Source organism: Gymnoscopelus microlampas, assembly GCF_963454915.1.
Source record: "Gymnoscopelus microlampas genome assembly, chromosome: 4".
Taxonomy (NCBI): Eukaryota; Metazoa; Chordata; class Actinopteri; order Myctophiformes; family Myctophidae; genus Gymnoscopelus; species Gymnoscopelus microlampas.
Genome location: NC_139941.1, coordinates 26,411,199 through 26,426,438, shown reverse-complemented (window position 1 = coordinate 26,426,438; position 15,240 = coordinate 26,411,199). Strand labels below are relative to the sequence as shown.

At 40.3% G+C, this 15,240-nt stretch overlaps 1 protein-coding gene across 1 annotated transcript in view; it reads left to right on the top strand.

Moving 5' to 3' along the window:
• Nucleotides 1–15,240, top strand: part of grid2 (glutamate receptor, ionotropic, delta 2) — a gene marked incomplete at both ends in the record, with an annotated part of 761,628 nt that overhangs the window by 725,602 nt on the left and 20,786 nt on the right.

Below are 15,240 nucleotides of genomic sequence, written 5' to 3'. Positions count from 1 at the left end.
TGTGTGTGTGTGTGTGTGTGTGTGTGTGTGTGTGTGTGTGTGTGTGTGTGTGTGTGTGTGTGTGTGTGTGTGTGTGTGTGTGTGTGTGTGTGTGAGAGAGATGGTGTGCGAGGTTCAGGAGGTTGGAATACTTTGAAGCCGAAAGTGTTTGCACTGTGAATTTGGCCCCATGTCAAAACAATTTCAACGTCTATTTGATAACTCCTGTCCAACAGTATCACCTTTTAGTCTACGCTGTATTAAAAACAAAAAGTTTAGTCAGATAGCAAAATGGATGAAATTTTACGTAGAGGCAGAAACTATAGTAATTACAGTTTCCGCCTCCAAGTAAAATGGAGCAGGTTTGACCCTCAAAATATCAGCAGCTGCCACTGAAAATCCCGAATCAAAGTTATTTTGGAAAGCGTTTTTCAACATGCCATTTTGATTCTATGGTAGGGGAAAGATTCAAAAAATGATACAGTATACTAGGCAGCTTGGCCACTCGGCCACAGTAATGGTAGGTGGAACGATGTGTGGATCAACCGTGCATGGTGCCTCTATTGTCTCTCTAAGCAAGGATATACTCTAAATGCAATATAGGATCAAATGTGATCTGTTACAGGGCCCTCCCTCTATCTATGAGACACCCTGCATGCATAGCCTACAGTTATTAAAATGAGGCATTATATGTACACAAATGGTGTAATGAAAAAGTAATGACTAGTAATGAGGAGGCTCCCTCAAGTCTTTCACAAGGCTGTTTGCTGGATTGATATTATGCAAAGTTGTCTGATATTATGCAAAAAAAATGTATGCACAAGTACTGCGTGCGTGCGTGCGTGCGTGCGTGCGTGTGTGTGGCTACATTTGTAATTGTAAGAGAGAGAGAGAGAGTCAGAAGGAAAAACGCATATGTGTGCCAAAAAATGGGTTCTTGTAAGGTTGCATGTTTATTTATTCCACCATAACTAGTGATGCACCACAGCACTGAATATTGACAATCATGCCGGTTATTAAAATAAACAATTGACATGTTTCTAATTCCTCCCCATTTTTTCGAGGACATTGTCACACTCTTGGGAAGCCAGTACTTTATGCAGCTCATTTTTATCTGAGCAGTTTCCCCACACTGTTCCCCATGGTACAAACACTACTCGAAGAAATTATAAACAAAGCAAATTATCACAGAAGTATAATTGTTTTTTTCACGCTGACATTTTGTATTATTCATGTCAATGAAGCACAGCCATGAGGATATATGGAAATGACATTAGAGGTCCCTGCTGTGGGCCTGTGGGAAATAGATGGCGGATATGACCTAGACTTCTCTAATGTTATAACCACTAAAGAATGCTAAAGAACCAATCTGCATTTAGTAATGAACTGTCCGGATTTATGTTGCCTTGTTTCATTTAAATGTGACATTATGGTGCCTCATGATGAGCACAATGATCACAGACAGTTGATGTTTGTGTTCCAATTATCAACAAACTGATGTGTCAACCGGTGTCCGGACCTTAGCACAATAGACAAATAATGTAATCAAACATCCAGTATACAATATTAAACATATACAAGGCATGAAAAAAGTTATTTATGTAAAACATCAAGCCAATGGCCATCATAGGTTCAATATAACTGTACAGGCGCCTCTGCGCCATCTAGATTCCATCTAGATTCCATCTAGATCGAAAAATAGCCATGCAGCGTAATAATGTTATTGAAGTATTCACATTCCGGCCTATAAAAGAGAACAACATAAAAATTGGAAACCCACTTAGCAGATCATGTAAGGTAACATTACTGTAGTAATGCAACATAGATACTGTTGTCAGATGTGCCAGATATTAATAGAAGATTAAAAAAAAACATACATTCTTCAAATCTAACCTTTCATACCCCAGTTTTAAAAAAAAGAGGGGAGGAAAGATTAAACTGTGGCATCCACAAAACGTATAACCAGAAAAACTAACGATCAAAAAATTATGGTAGAGTGCAAGGTGACCATGATGAGTCAATCTATCAATCGTTTTAGAAAAGGTCTAATACTAAAATCCTCATTCAGGCCTGTCAAAGTATCAAAATTATATATCCAAAATGGTTCTCTTCTTAAGAGCAGGTTGTCAATGTCACCTCCTCTGTGAGGACAATTAACCGCCTCATCGCCTCAATCTCAATGTATTTGACAGTAGAAATACTATGATTAGCCTTAATAAAGTGGACAGCTACTGGACTGGATACGTGTGTGTGTGTATACACACATGTTTTTATTTTATTATTTTTTCAGGCTTATATTATGGAAACATCTATTTAAATCAATATACTGAATGTGGCAAACTCATTACACTGGCTCAAAAATGTATAAACCTACACAAGCTTGTGCACCTACACAAGCTAAAGTGATGACTTTCTGAGTCTCATGCTCACGTTGCGGGTCAGGTAGGCTTCTCATGGTGGTCCTTCTACCCTGCTAGCCTGTCTTCAAAAGCACCTTTCTTCAGAAGGTTTTTGGATGGGCACGATTTCTTTTGATCTCGTTTCCCATGGACAGATAACAGATGAAACCTCTCCTTGATTGGTGCGTGGTGTTGTAAAGAAGGTCCAGCTTGCTAGAGGCTACAGCTCCATACATGCCAAATTCATGTGGCGCTTTAGTTGACAATGACAGAATTGAAGCTGTAGAATTAAAGTCTATTCAAAGTCGCTGAGACTATATTGAACATGGTTGTCAACAGAGCTCCCACTTCAGTATAGAATGGTAGGCAGTATCATTATGATTAATGAATGATATTTCTTGTTTGTTGTGAAAATATACGACCCGCGACGCATTGTGAGCTTTTAGATCAGCTATTTTTGTATGCCACCATTGTACTACAAAGTATAATATAGGGTTAACTGGTTAATCAGACTAATCGATTTAGTCGATTATTAAAAAGAAGGCATTAGAATATTTCTGTGTTGATTTGTTGCTATATAGGAAAAAACAATCATCAAAAACACCTTGCTATACGATTATTCGGTTTTAAATCCGTTATTGGTTCTAAATATCGGTTTCGATATAGTTTTGGTCAAATGCCCAGCCCTAGTAGGCAGCTTCTCACTCTCTTGTGTTGGTATTCCAGAGGAATACGATCAGATTGACACGAGTTTTGACATAGCAGGAGAATAATGGCTACGCCCTCAGTGTTCTGTGTGACGGGACACCTTCTGGATGACAAAAAGAGGTGAAATAAGGGGGAGACAAATAGAGAGAAGATGATGAATAAATATACCTTGCAGCAGTCAATAGAGATCAAATTGCCTGTGATCGCTAGGTATAATTGGAGAGGGAATCTGTGAGTTTTGAAGATAAGATAAAAGAAAAGATAAGATAAGATCAGCTTTATTGATCCCCGGAGGGAAATTCAGGTGTCATAACAGTAACAGCTGTTATGACAGGTTAGAGGAAGTGTCAAGAGTGAAAATACAAATAAAGAGAACATAAAATATTGATTCAAGATTCAGGATGTACAAGTACCTGCACTGTGAAAAACGTAGGTTTAGGGTGCTCCATAATACACATAATAATATATATATTTTTAAACTATACTAAACTTATTTAAAAGGTTAAAAATAGTTTTTAAAAACCCAGATCAGTATACAAGGCCGTAATACCACAGAAAATGTCTCCATGCTTCTGTGTGTGACTGTGTACACCCTTGCAGAATATGTTTACAATCTCCAGGTCTCCAGGAAAAAAATATTTATTTCAATACTTTGTGGAGAGAGAGACAGAGAGGGGGCCGTTATTGCTGTGAGTTTTTGTAGAAATAGACAGTTTACAAGTAGTTCAACAAGTAAGTAAGTTTGTTTTCAAGATTTCACAGTAACCGAGTTCAAGCACAGCTCCTCTTTCAGTGTGTTTGAGCGCATGTCTTTGTATGGGTGCATGTGTGTACTTTTATGCATTAGCTTGTAGCATGTTCGATGTGCGTGCTTGCGTGCGTGCGTGCGTGCGTGCGTGCGTCCGTGCGTGCGTGCGCTCATGCGTGCGTGTGAGCAGTAAGCAACTGTATTTGCGCATGCATGTCTTTGTTCATGTGCCCATATTCCATATTTGTGTTGCATGCACATATGTGTGTGCTGTTGTTTGGTATGATGTGATATGATGTGATGTGATGTGATGCAGGCAGACTGCATATTAGGCAGACATAGTCAGAAAACAGCACTGCGAGAGACTACTCCACTAATTTAAACTGACAGCTCCTGACAAGTTGTTTTGGAGAGCTGAAGGCATATGAGATTGTGAGAGAATAAACTATCGTGTGTGTGTGTGTGTGTGTGTGTGTGTGTGTGTGTGTGTGTGTGTGTGTGTGTGTGTGTGTGTGTGTGTGCGTGCGTGCGTGCGTGCGTGCGTGCGTGCGTGCGTGCGTGCGTGCGTGCGTGCGTGCGTGCGTGCGTGCGTGCGTGCGTGCGTGCGTGCGTGCGTGCGTGCGTGCGTGCGTGCGTGCGTGCGAGTAATCTGCATTAGAAGATCCAGTAATGATGATGATACTGAATGACAACAAGAAAATTGAGAGATTTAATCCAGGAGATATATACACATGTGCTAAGCTATGACCTGAGTTGAGGCATTACATTTAGTTTGACTCAGATAGTGATTTTTTCTTTGCCTCTTTCTTACAGTATATTGTCAATATATTATTTGACCAGTTTTTTTAATAGTTTGTTGATTACTTTTGATGCATTAATGGTCTTTTTTCTTTTCTTAATTTTTTTTTAGGTGTTAAAATGTCTTAAAAGTCACTTCACTGTCATCGTCTTGTATGCTGCTTCGATACATTGTTTGTCTCTCCAGTCCCATCTCCACAGACTAAAACCCTCAGTATTAATTTAACTCTGAGATTGTACAAATGTGAGTTCCTTTGGTTACATTTATAACCATCTGTAATCACGAACAGGCAGAATCCAATAAAGAACGTTACACGGATATGGTGTAATTCCTGTCATGTGTCAGGAATTACACCATTTATTTTTATTTGGTGACAGCGGCAAGAGTATTATTATGGTTACTATATGTTTTTGATGTTGCCACCTGTCATGCACCAAAATGGCTGACGGGTAGTCTATTTGAGTATCCCAGCAATACGGACATGGCAAGTGATATTTCTGTGGGGACTGTGGCAATGTGTGTTGTACCATATGCTCGAGGGCCAAAATGGCAGATGTGACACAGTGAATTATTGTCACAGCTGATAAAATACACCACAGCACACATTATGAATCTCAACTTGGATCGCTGAAGGCAGTGTGAACCAGCGACTGACTTCACTCTGAAAACAGCTAGTAATTCCTTAAATACTTGAACCCTAGCATCTGGGGGGAATATGCGGGGGGGAAATAGCAGATCTACAAGCTCACGATGCGTTGTGAGCTGGTGGATTAGCTATTTTCAGTGTAGAGGGAAATACTAGATTATTTAATATAGAGCCCTGGGGCACGACGGGGTCAGTTAGCTAAGTACATAAATAGGGTTTAAGTGGTTAAACAGTCTTGTGTAAAACTACCCACACAGAGGGATTTATTAGAATGGTTTTGGTATTGCTTGGACACATTGAACAGGTGTGTCACCGTCAAAAATCCTAACTTTTCATTAGCTGTTAAATACCGTACTTAAACCCTGTATACTTCATTAACCGGTGTCCCCCAGGGTTCTATACTTGGCCCCCTCCTATTTTCCCTCGACACTTCAGTGAAAATAGCCACACATTTTTGCCGAATGTTTGCTTATTCATGAGGTTAAAACATGCCAGCTTTTCTCCCTTGGCAGTGACACACTAGCTACCTAAAAATGTAGCTGTTGGTGTGACTTTGTGACCAAAATTGGTAAGCAGTTCTTATTACAGAGGTGCTTTCAAAATGTTCGGTGTTGTTATGTATATTGATATATAGCTTTGTTAATGGCTATGTCTATGCTTCAGGGCCTGTATGAAAAATATGACAGTATAAGAATCATTTGCTCACTCTTGCATTCAGCCAGTGCATCTTCCTAAATGTATTACTTTGTTCATGGCCATATGTTGAAACACACACCATAAACTAGACACCCAGGGCGTGCGTGCATGTGTTTGTGTTTTCTTGTGCAAGAATAAGTGTGTGATTTAGTGTGTGAGACAGCCATAGAGATTCATTTAGTTCTCTCTCTCCTAATGTCTTTAGTGCCGTCTCTTCCCTCCATCTTCCTCCTTACTTTTATCATCCATCTATCCATGCATCCATTTACCCAGGCACAGTATCTGTTCTTCATTGTACCCTCTATAACATCAAGTCTTTCATGCTTTTATTTCCCATCTTATCCCAGGTAATGAATTGAAGTCCAGCCACATGAGTGGTGTGTTGGTATTATGAAAGTGCTCCTCCACTCCAAGCTGTTTGTCAGTGATATGAAAGTGCTTCAGGTCCCCAATAAAACACAAGGTAAACCATATTAGACCCTGCTTGTGATGGGCTGGGCTTTTATATCAACAGCACTTAAAATATAGCAATACAATTGGCATACAGTAAAATCCTCAGTGTTAATCTAAGAGGGTGTACAAGTGTAACCAAATTGACCCATACGGGTGCATTTGGTTACATTCGTACACTCTATGATACAAATTGATACATTAACGAAGTAATGTATTACTGTGCAGCAACAGGTAAAATAATGGATAAATTAACACTGCAGATTTGACTGTGCAGCACTGGGTAAAATAAAGTGCTGACTTCTGAAAGTTTGTGTATAGTAGACCTTGTAGTGAACCTTTCATGAACAGCGTGGTGGAGTTTTTTTTCCTGACATTGCTTATGGCAGAGATAAACTACTGTGATTGTTTGAATAAACTTTTAAATGCCCATGTTCGAATGACATTTTACCCACTAAATGTCATCATTTTGGCCGCTGCAGAGCAATTGTAAATCTTCCAAATTTGTCTGACCTAGAGAATAGAGAGTACATCCTATAACATCAAAGGCTAAAGCTGCAATCCGGAAATTATTTGAATGAATAAAACTTTATTTTAAACAAATCTGTATGGTAGAGTATGTTAAAAGTAGCGCATCTGGCAGTGGGTGGAGGTGGTCTCTCTACTCTTCCGTTGAGAAATTTAGCAGAAGGAGCGAGATCGAAAAGCGGCATGCGGCTTGCGACCTCTGTCGCCAACATAGGCCGCGGTGGAATAGGCGGCATGCTGGTGGAATAGGGGGCATGCCGCTGTCATTGCCGCTTATATGCCGCTCCGAAGCGGCAATTATTATGTTTTTATTATTGTGTTGTTATAACGACATGTTATGTGGTTAAAAACGACAAAATATACTCTGGAGTTGGTTTACCATATAGCTGTAATTTCCAAATACAGGCATAAAAGATAAACATTGGAAACATACTATAGTATTGTCTACAATCATGGCTGCATACAGGCCTATATTTATTTCACTGGAGCGCATTACGCACACTGGTACAGTATGTTGTTTGTTTTACGTTGTTGGAATACTCATGGTTGAAACTAGGTTACAGTGTGTGAATTTAATTATGTTACATGTGCCTGCATGAGGTTTCGTTGTTTGAGCGTGTAATCCATGTGGACTAGTGTTATTGTATGCTCACGGTGCAGTGCACCTGCAGGTGCATCTGTCATGGCTCACAGAGGAATCAGTTACGCACAGCTTACAGTATATGTCCAGTAGGCTGCAAGAATCCATACATTACGGGCACAAATATACAGTAGTGTCCCAATCAAACCCTGACAGTGCATTTCATTCAAATATAGGCTATAGGCTGGGTGTGGTTGCTCAACCATTTGAAATCTATTAATATTTACGTTCAGTGGATTCAGGGAAACGATCGACCCTTGAATTTCAAAACGTACATTTTTTAGGCTAGTCTGTTATAATAAACTGTAGGCTATTGCCGTTAACCAGAGAACACCATAATAGTCTAACAGACAGTATAGGCCTACTGTACCTGCCTGACACCACGCTGTCAGCGTATATCCTACAAAGCAGCAGTTTATATAAATGTATGATTTATCACTGTGAAAAGGCAATTATAGGCCTACCAGATATTAAGCCTATTACATCACGCTATCAATAGCTTGCAATCTTCTACAAAGTCACAACAGAGCTGGTTTCTGTTGCCATGTCGCTTTTCCATCTTGTTGTCACTCAAATGTAGAGACTGGCACTGCCTGAAGCTCACAAGCCCAATATCTCCCCTGGCCAAGGGCGGATTCCCTCTTACATGAGCGGCAGATGATTCATTCCCCACACGGGAGACCTGGGTTCAAATACCGTGTTACAGTTGCAATTACCTCTCTCTGTCGAGAGAGGACATAAAACTTACAGATTGCTTTAAATCCCTGTGATAATCAATCCCGTTTATGGTGAATTGACTCACACTAAACAGACTTAAGAGGGACTGCATATCCCATGGTCCCCACTCGTATCCCTCTCTTGACATACTTGTTTATGTGTGTAAAATTGTTGTCATAGGACCAAACAAATAATGCAATGCTAAAATCACTGTTCACTGCTGTTGGATGAATGCCTCATATCAGCAAAATAGAATTGTATCAAAGATTTAGTGGGAAATGATTATTGCCTTGATTCTCCAGCAGTGTTGGAAAGTAACTAAAGTAACTAAAACTAGTAAAGTAACTAATTACTTTTGGCAGGGAGTAATAAGTAAAGTAACTATATTACTTTTTAAACAAGTAATATGTAATAATTAATATATTACTATGTTTTAGTAACTTTTCCAACACTGTTCTCCAGTGGATAAGTTATAAAAGTAATTGATCACATCACAGGAAATGTAGAGTTTAGTGTGGATTTTGTCTGTTTAAGTGAGAAAATAAATACCAAACATGGGTGTGAGAATGCATTGCAGCTGGCACATGCTACTTTTAGACAGATGCGTTACAAATCCTCACTTTCAGGCACAGCTTTTTCATTTTAAGAAGTAACGCTTTCATTTTATTTTATTTCGACTTGACGTGACAGAAAGAGCAAGAGGTTCATCTTGTAATGTTACTGCATGGTCGTATGAAAGAAGGACCTCACAAGCGTACAATGGAGAGTATCCCATGTGAAATAATGGAGGACTAAATCTGACTTGATATTTATACATTATTTGTATATATATACACGCCAATTTCAGTTCTGACTTTTAGGTTTATGAAGCACTTGAAGATTATAAATCAACATTTAACACATTTTATTTACCTAAATCTGAAATTGTTTGAAAATAAGAACAACTACTACTACTGGTTGGCTCATTGTCAATGTACTAAACATGCAATACCACTACTATGGTCCTTTAACACCACGTGTCAATCTACTTGCTCATCTCTCTCTCTCTCTCTCTCTCTCTCTCTCTCTCTCTCTCTCTCTCTCTCTCTCTCTCTCTCTCGCTCTCGCTCTCTCTCGCTAAGCTGCCACTCCTTTGTCCATTCATCACTGTCAAACACCCCTGGCAAAATAATTAAATCTCTATTAATGTCACTTAATAATAGAAACGTGGGTCTCTCTCTCTCTCTCTCTCTCTCTCTCTCTCTCTCTCTCTCTTATGTGTTAATGAACGTTAATGACCGTTTGACTTCTCATTGTTGTTTATCATAGTTTAGCTTGATAATCTGTTCCACTACACCCACACACTGTGGCTTAATGACACTTAATTGAAAACTTTGTTGACAAAGTGGATGACATTGAACCCTGAGATCACTAATTAGCTTAATTACGTTTGGCAAACTTTACTCACGATACCAAAGACCCTTGTTGAATGATCTCCTCAGTGGCGTCGCTAGGACTTTTTCTCTACCGGTACTAAGGGAGAGCAAGGTCAGTGGTGGAAGAAGTACTCAGATATTTTACTTAAGTAAAAGTAGCAATACCACAATGTAGAAATACTCTGTTACAAGTAAGTAAGTTTTCAAAATGTTACTTGAGTAAAAGTCTGTAAAAGTATTGGCATCAAAATATACTTAAAGTACCAAAAGTAAAAGTACAAAAGTTTTTGAAAATAGCAGATCTACAAGCTCACAACGCGTCGCGATGCGACGCATTGTGAGCTTGTAGATCGGCTATTTCAAATAGCCTATAGCCTAATGGGGCTAAAGTGGTTAATGTTTGTTTTATAATATAAAAATGTATATCTGCAAAGTAACTAGTAACTAAAGTTTTCAAATAATTGTAGTGGAGTAAAAGTACAATATTTGCTTCTGAGGTGTAGTGGAGTAGAAGTCAAAGTACTGAAAATTGGAAATACTTCAGTAAAGTAAAAAATACCTTAAAAACATTACTTAAGTACAGTACTTGAACTTGACCGGGAGCCTTCCAGTTCTCAGACGGAGTTACTTTAGTGAAGAGCTCATTTGTGTGAAAAAAAGCTTGCCGCACTTTACATTGCATCATGAATAAAATAACATACTGTACTTTACCCAACTTGGTCGTGGATAATGCTGGGCACGCCCATGCAGCCATAGTGGGAGTGTGCCTTTTATAAGGTGCCACAGTGCCTTTATCAGAATCTCAACTGTACACATTGGCTATAATATTGAGCATGTGGCAATATACGTATATAAGGTTTGTGCTTTTTAAGTAATGACATGAACAAAGGCTAAGTAAATGTGTGATGGTGATATAGTCTACAGGCTGCCCATGGTTGAACCGTATCCTTGGTTTCAAGATGGTGACGAATTGTAATATTCGCAAACCGCCCTCCAAATCATGTATTAATTGGGACAAAGTTTATTCACCTTCATATATTTCCTAGAATGGCTTGGTCACACTGTGCTATGAACATTGTATCCCATCATCTTTGCCAGTGAGTGTATAACAGCAGGTGAGGCAGTGATGAGGCTGCCTGAAAACCCGCTCTGTGTGCAGCCAGTAACTAAGCTGTTAGAGTGCTGTTGTTCTCATTTAAAGAGCTGACAGCCAATGCTGCTGGAACTCATTTTAGCGAAACACCTTTCTGTCTCGTCTCACACACACACACATACACACACACACACACACACACACACACACACACACACACACACACACACACACACACACACACACACACACACACACACACACGTGCGTGCGCACACACACGCACACGCAAGCACACACACGCGCACACGCACGCATGCGCACACATACAGTAACACACACACCTTCATGTCAGATGCCTCGCCTCTGGACCCATCTCTATTCCTCTACCCTCTTCTCCTTCTCTCCCCATTTCCTCTCCCTGTTCTCCACCACTCCTCTCTACTCCTCCTCACCTCTCTCCTCCCATCCTCCATTTTGTTATTATGTTGTCAGACATCCATCCATGTGGAACATGTTCCGGGTTTTTTGTTCTTTCGTTCCCACTCACTTCTCATTTCGTCGCTGTCTAGCGTTCTTTGACTAGTTCAATTCTCCCTACAACTTAACTCTACACACACGCAACACACACACACACACACACACACACACACACACACACACACACACACACACACACACACACACACACTCTCTCTCTCTCTCTCTCTCTCTCTCTCTCTCTCTCTCTCTCTCTCTCTCTCTCTCTCTCTCTCTCTCTCTCTCTCTCTCTCTCTCTCTCTCTCTCTCTCTCTCTCTCTCTGAAGTACATTTGTGTATGTGACAGTGAGGAAAGGAGATGGCTGTGGAAACAGAGTCTGAAGTCTGTCATTTAGCAGCAGAGCAGATGCTGGAGCCAGGATGCATTTCCCTGGACATCAGACGCAACCATGCTTATTGGTCGATAGCGAAAGCCTAATGAGAGAAAACTGTTACAAACACTACCCTGAAGTGAATGACTAAGTGTTTTTTTCTTTGTGTGTCTGGATTGGCTTATGGTTGTACAAAAAGAATCACACCATAGATTCAACATTATATGTCTGTACTGTGCAGCTAGTGAGTTAAACTAACCTACTATCTTAGTTTACTAAAATCTCATAGTTACCTTGAACAGCCTGAAATCTTCATTGCAAGCAGGTGACCATCACTTCATTTAGGGACAGAGGAACTACTGCTCTATAACCAGCAACATCCTCAGTGTTAATTTAACTCTGATTGTTTAAAAATGTAACCAAATCTACCCGTAAGGGTCCATTTGGTTACATTTGTACATGCTCAGAGTTACAAATGGGTAAATGAACAGGAGGATTTGACTGTGTACAGTTGGAGAGGCTAGACTTGGCCTGACAAGTTGTGTGGAATAACGTAAGCTACTTCACTGGAGGTGTGTGTGTGTGTGTGTGTGTGTGTGTGTGTGTGTGTGTGTGTGTGTGTGTGTGTGTGTGTGTGTGTGTGTGTGTGTGTGTGTGTGTGTGTGTGTGTGTGTGTGTGTGTGTGTGTGCGTGCGTGCGTGCGTGCGTGCGTGCAGCTCTTCTAGCCTTCAGTGACAAGGCTGAAGGGGACAGACGCATCAATACGTGGCTGTAAGCGTGTGTGTGTGTGCGTGCATGTGATGCATGCATACTTAATTGCGTGTGTGTGTGTGTGTGTGTGTGCGTGCGTGCGTGTGTGCGTGTGCACGTAAATGCATAAAGGAGAGCATGCTTTCGATGCTGTATATCCGTACACACAGTATGTATTTTTTGGTTGATTGGATTTGGACCCCCCTCTCATTTTGTGGACTCTATCTCTCCATCTGTGTTTTCAGAAGTGTTCTGCTTTTTACTTCTGAATCTCAGATGTTTCGTTTCACTCCTTTATATTTATTTATTTAGAGTGAACAAAAAAGTGTGGAAAGTACATGTACATTTACTCAAGTACTGTACTTGAAAAATGTTGAGATACTTTTACATTAATTTAGTATTTCAATTTTTTTATATATAATATATATTTAAAAAAAAAATATATATATATATATATATATATATTCTACTCTCACTCTCACTACATCAAATAGATAGACAAATATAGTACTTTTTACTACTACAATTATTTAAGTATACAGATTTTTATTATTATTACAAAGCGCTATTTTGTTCTTCGGCTATTCCAAATATAGCCTATATCTACAAGGTATAGCTTGTGGATCTGCGGATTAGGACTATATATTGTGATGGCATTACATTTGTACTTTACTCAAGAGTATTTCTACATTGCGGTATTTGCTACTTTTACTTAAGTAAAAGATTTGAGTACTTTTTCCACTACTGCAACCAATAACATGATCATTCCACTGTCAAGGCTGCTTCCGTAGGGTTGCCATGGCAACATAGAGTCTGCACAGAAATGGCCATTGCAGAGGGCCAGGAGGCTGGGGCACAACACACACACACACACGCACGCGCACGCACGCACACACACACACACACACACACACACACACACACACACACACACACACACACACACACACACACACACACACACACACACACACACACACACACACACACACACACACACACACACACACACACACACACACACACACACACACACACACACACACACACACACACCTCCCACCCACCCATGCTCATTTTCCTTAACAGCCAGTGGGAGTGTTAAAGTCATTATAGATCCCCCCAGTCAAAGTCAATGATCTTAAAGCACCAAGGTGATAACTCATTACTCACACACAGTGTTAATGGGCCTCACAACATACCAGCTGTTTAACACTGCACTTGTGTGTGTGTGTGTGTGTGTGTGTGTGTGTGTGTGTGTGTGTGTGTGTGTGTGTGTGTGTGTGTGTGTGTGTGTGTGTGTGTGTGTGTGTGTGTGTGTTGATGTTTACACACTAGTTTACAGTGTAAAGAAAATAATGAATAAGACACACTACCTAATTTTTTATTGATTTATGTTTTGGGCCTTCATCAGAGTAAGCTCCCATGATGAAGACATAGATGCTGAAACAGTAATTGGTGAAAAGGAGGTAACGTCCCTTCTTCATTCCTTTTAAATTGGAGTGCCACTTCTCTTCTTGTGGAATATTGAGCTTGTCATTTAGAATACTTAAGCTGAGCACCCAGCTAGAAAACAGCATTTGGCGAGGGAATGCACCTGCTACCTTCACAGCAAGACCCTGACGGTTAATTTAACTCTTGAGTGTGCAAACGTAACCAAATGGACCTGGGGTCCATTTGGCTACGTTTTTACACTCTGAGTTACAAGTGGATAAACATTCATATCATACCTTTAGTTCCTCCCCCCCCCCCTTTTTCTTTTACAAAGTAGCAGTCAATGCAATAGCTGTACTGCACGCACAGAGATTACAATAGGTTTGTGAAAATAGCTAAATAGGAAAGTAGGGTATTGTACTTCAAAAAATGATGAAAGAATTCCCCTGAACTGTGTAGACAGTAATGAGGTTACATGAAGGCAGACAGAAAGCACCCAACTCTTTCTTTCCATCTCATTTGGAGAAAATAGCAGATATTGTGTTGATCTACAAGTGTTGTGAGCTGGTAGATCAACTATTTTCAGCAAAGAGATTTGGTGTAGAGGGAAATAAGGATGAGACAAAGTATAAGGCCCTGCGGCACCCTGGTTAACAAAGTATGTACGTGGTTAACTCAGAGTGTAAAAATGAACCCATAAGGGTCATAGGCATAGCTTTCATGTATGCAGTGTGGGGGGTCCGGGCACAGTATACCAGTGGTTCTCAACCTGGGGGCCGGCTGGCTGGCTGTGCTCAGTTCAGCAGCCACATGGACAGAGTCACTACATCTAACATAATAGGGATCTGTCCGTTCAGAACCATGGGCAGAGTCACTATAGCTAACATAGGGAGCTGTCCGTTTCAGCACCATGGACATTGTATTACCTCAAAAAATGTCAATAGTCATCAACAAACAATACTATAAGAATTGGTCAAAAATTGATCAAAAATCGATCTACAAGCTCACAACACCTCTCGTTGCGAGGCGTTTTAGATCGGCTATTTTCTCAATATTTATATGTGGAACCAAGTCAAACTAAATGTAATGCCTCAACTCCTACAATTCCAAGTGCTTGTCAGAGTGGGGGTGTGCCTATAGTTCAAATATGATTATTTTGGGGGGTCATGGCCTGAAAAGTTTGAGAACCACTGCAGTATACCACCTCACATGCCCAGCTCCTATCATCGTTGGCAGCGACATTCCTCAATGACCTAAGTCCACAACATCGTGTGAAAGTCACATCCAGGGCTGACATTTCAGACGATATAGGCAGCCGCTTAGAGCGCCATCCCAGAGGAGATAACACAAAATTTCATTTTCGGAAATTCTAAATTGTAACATTTGG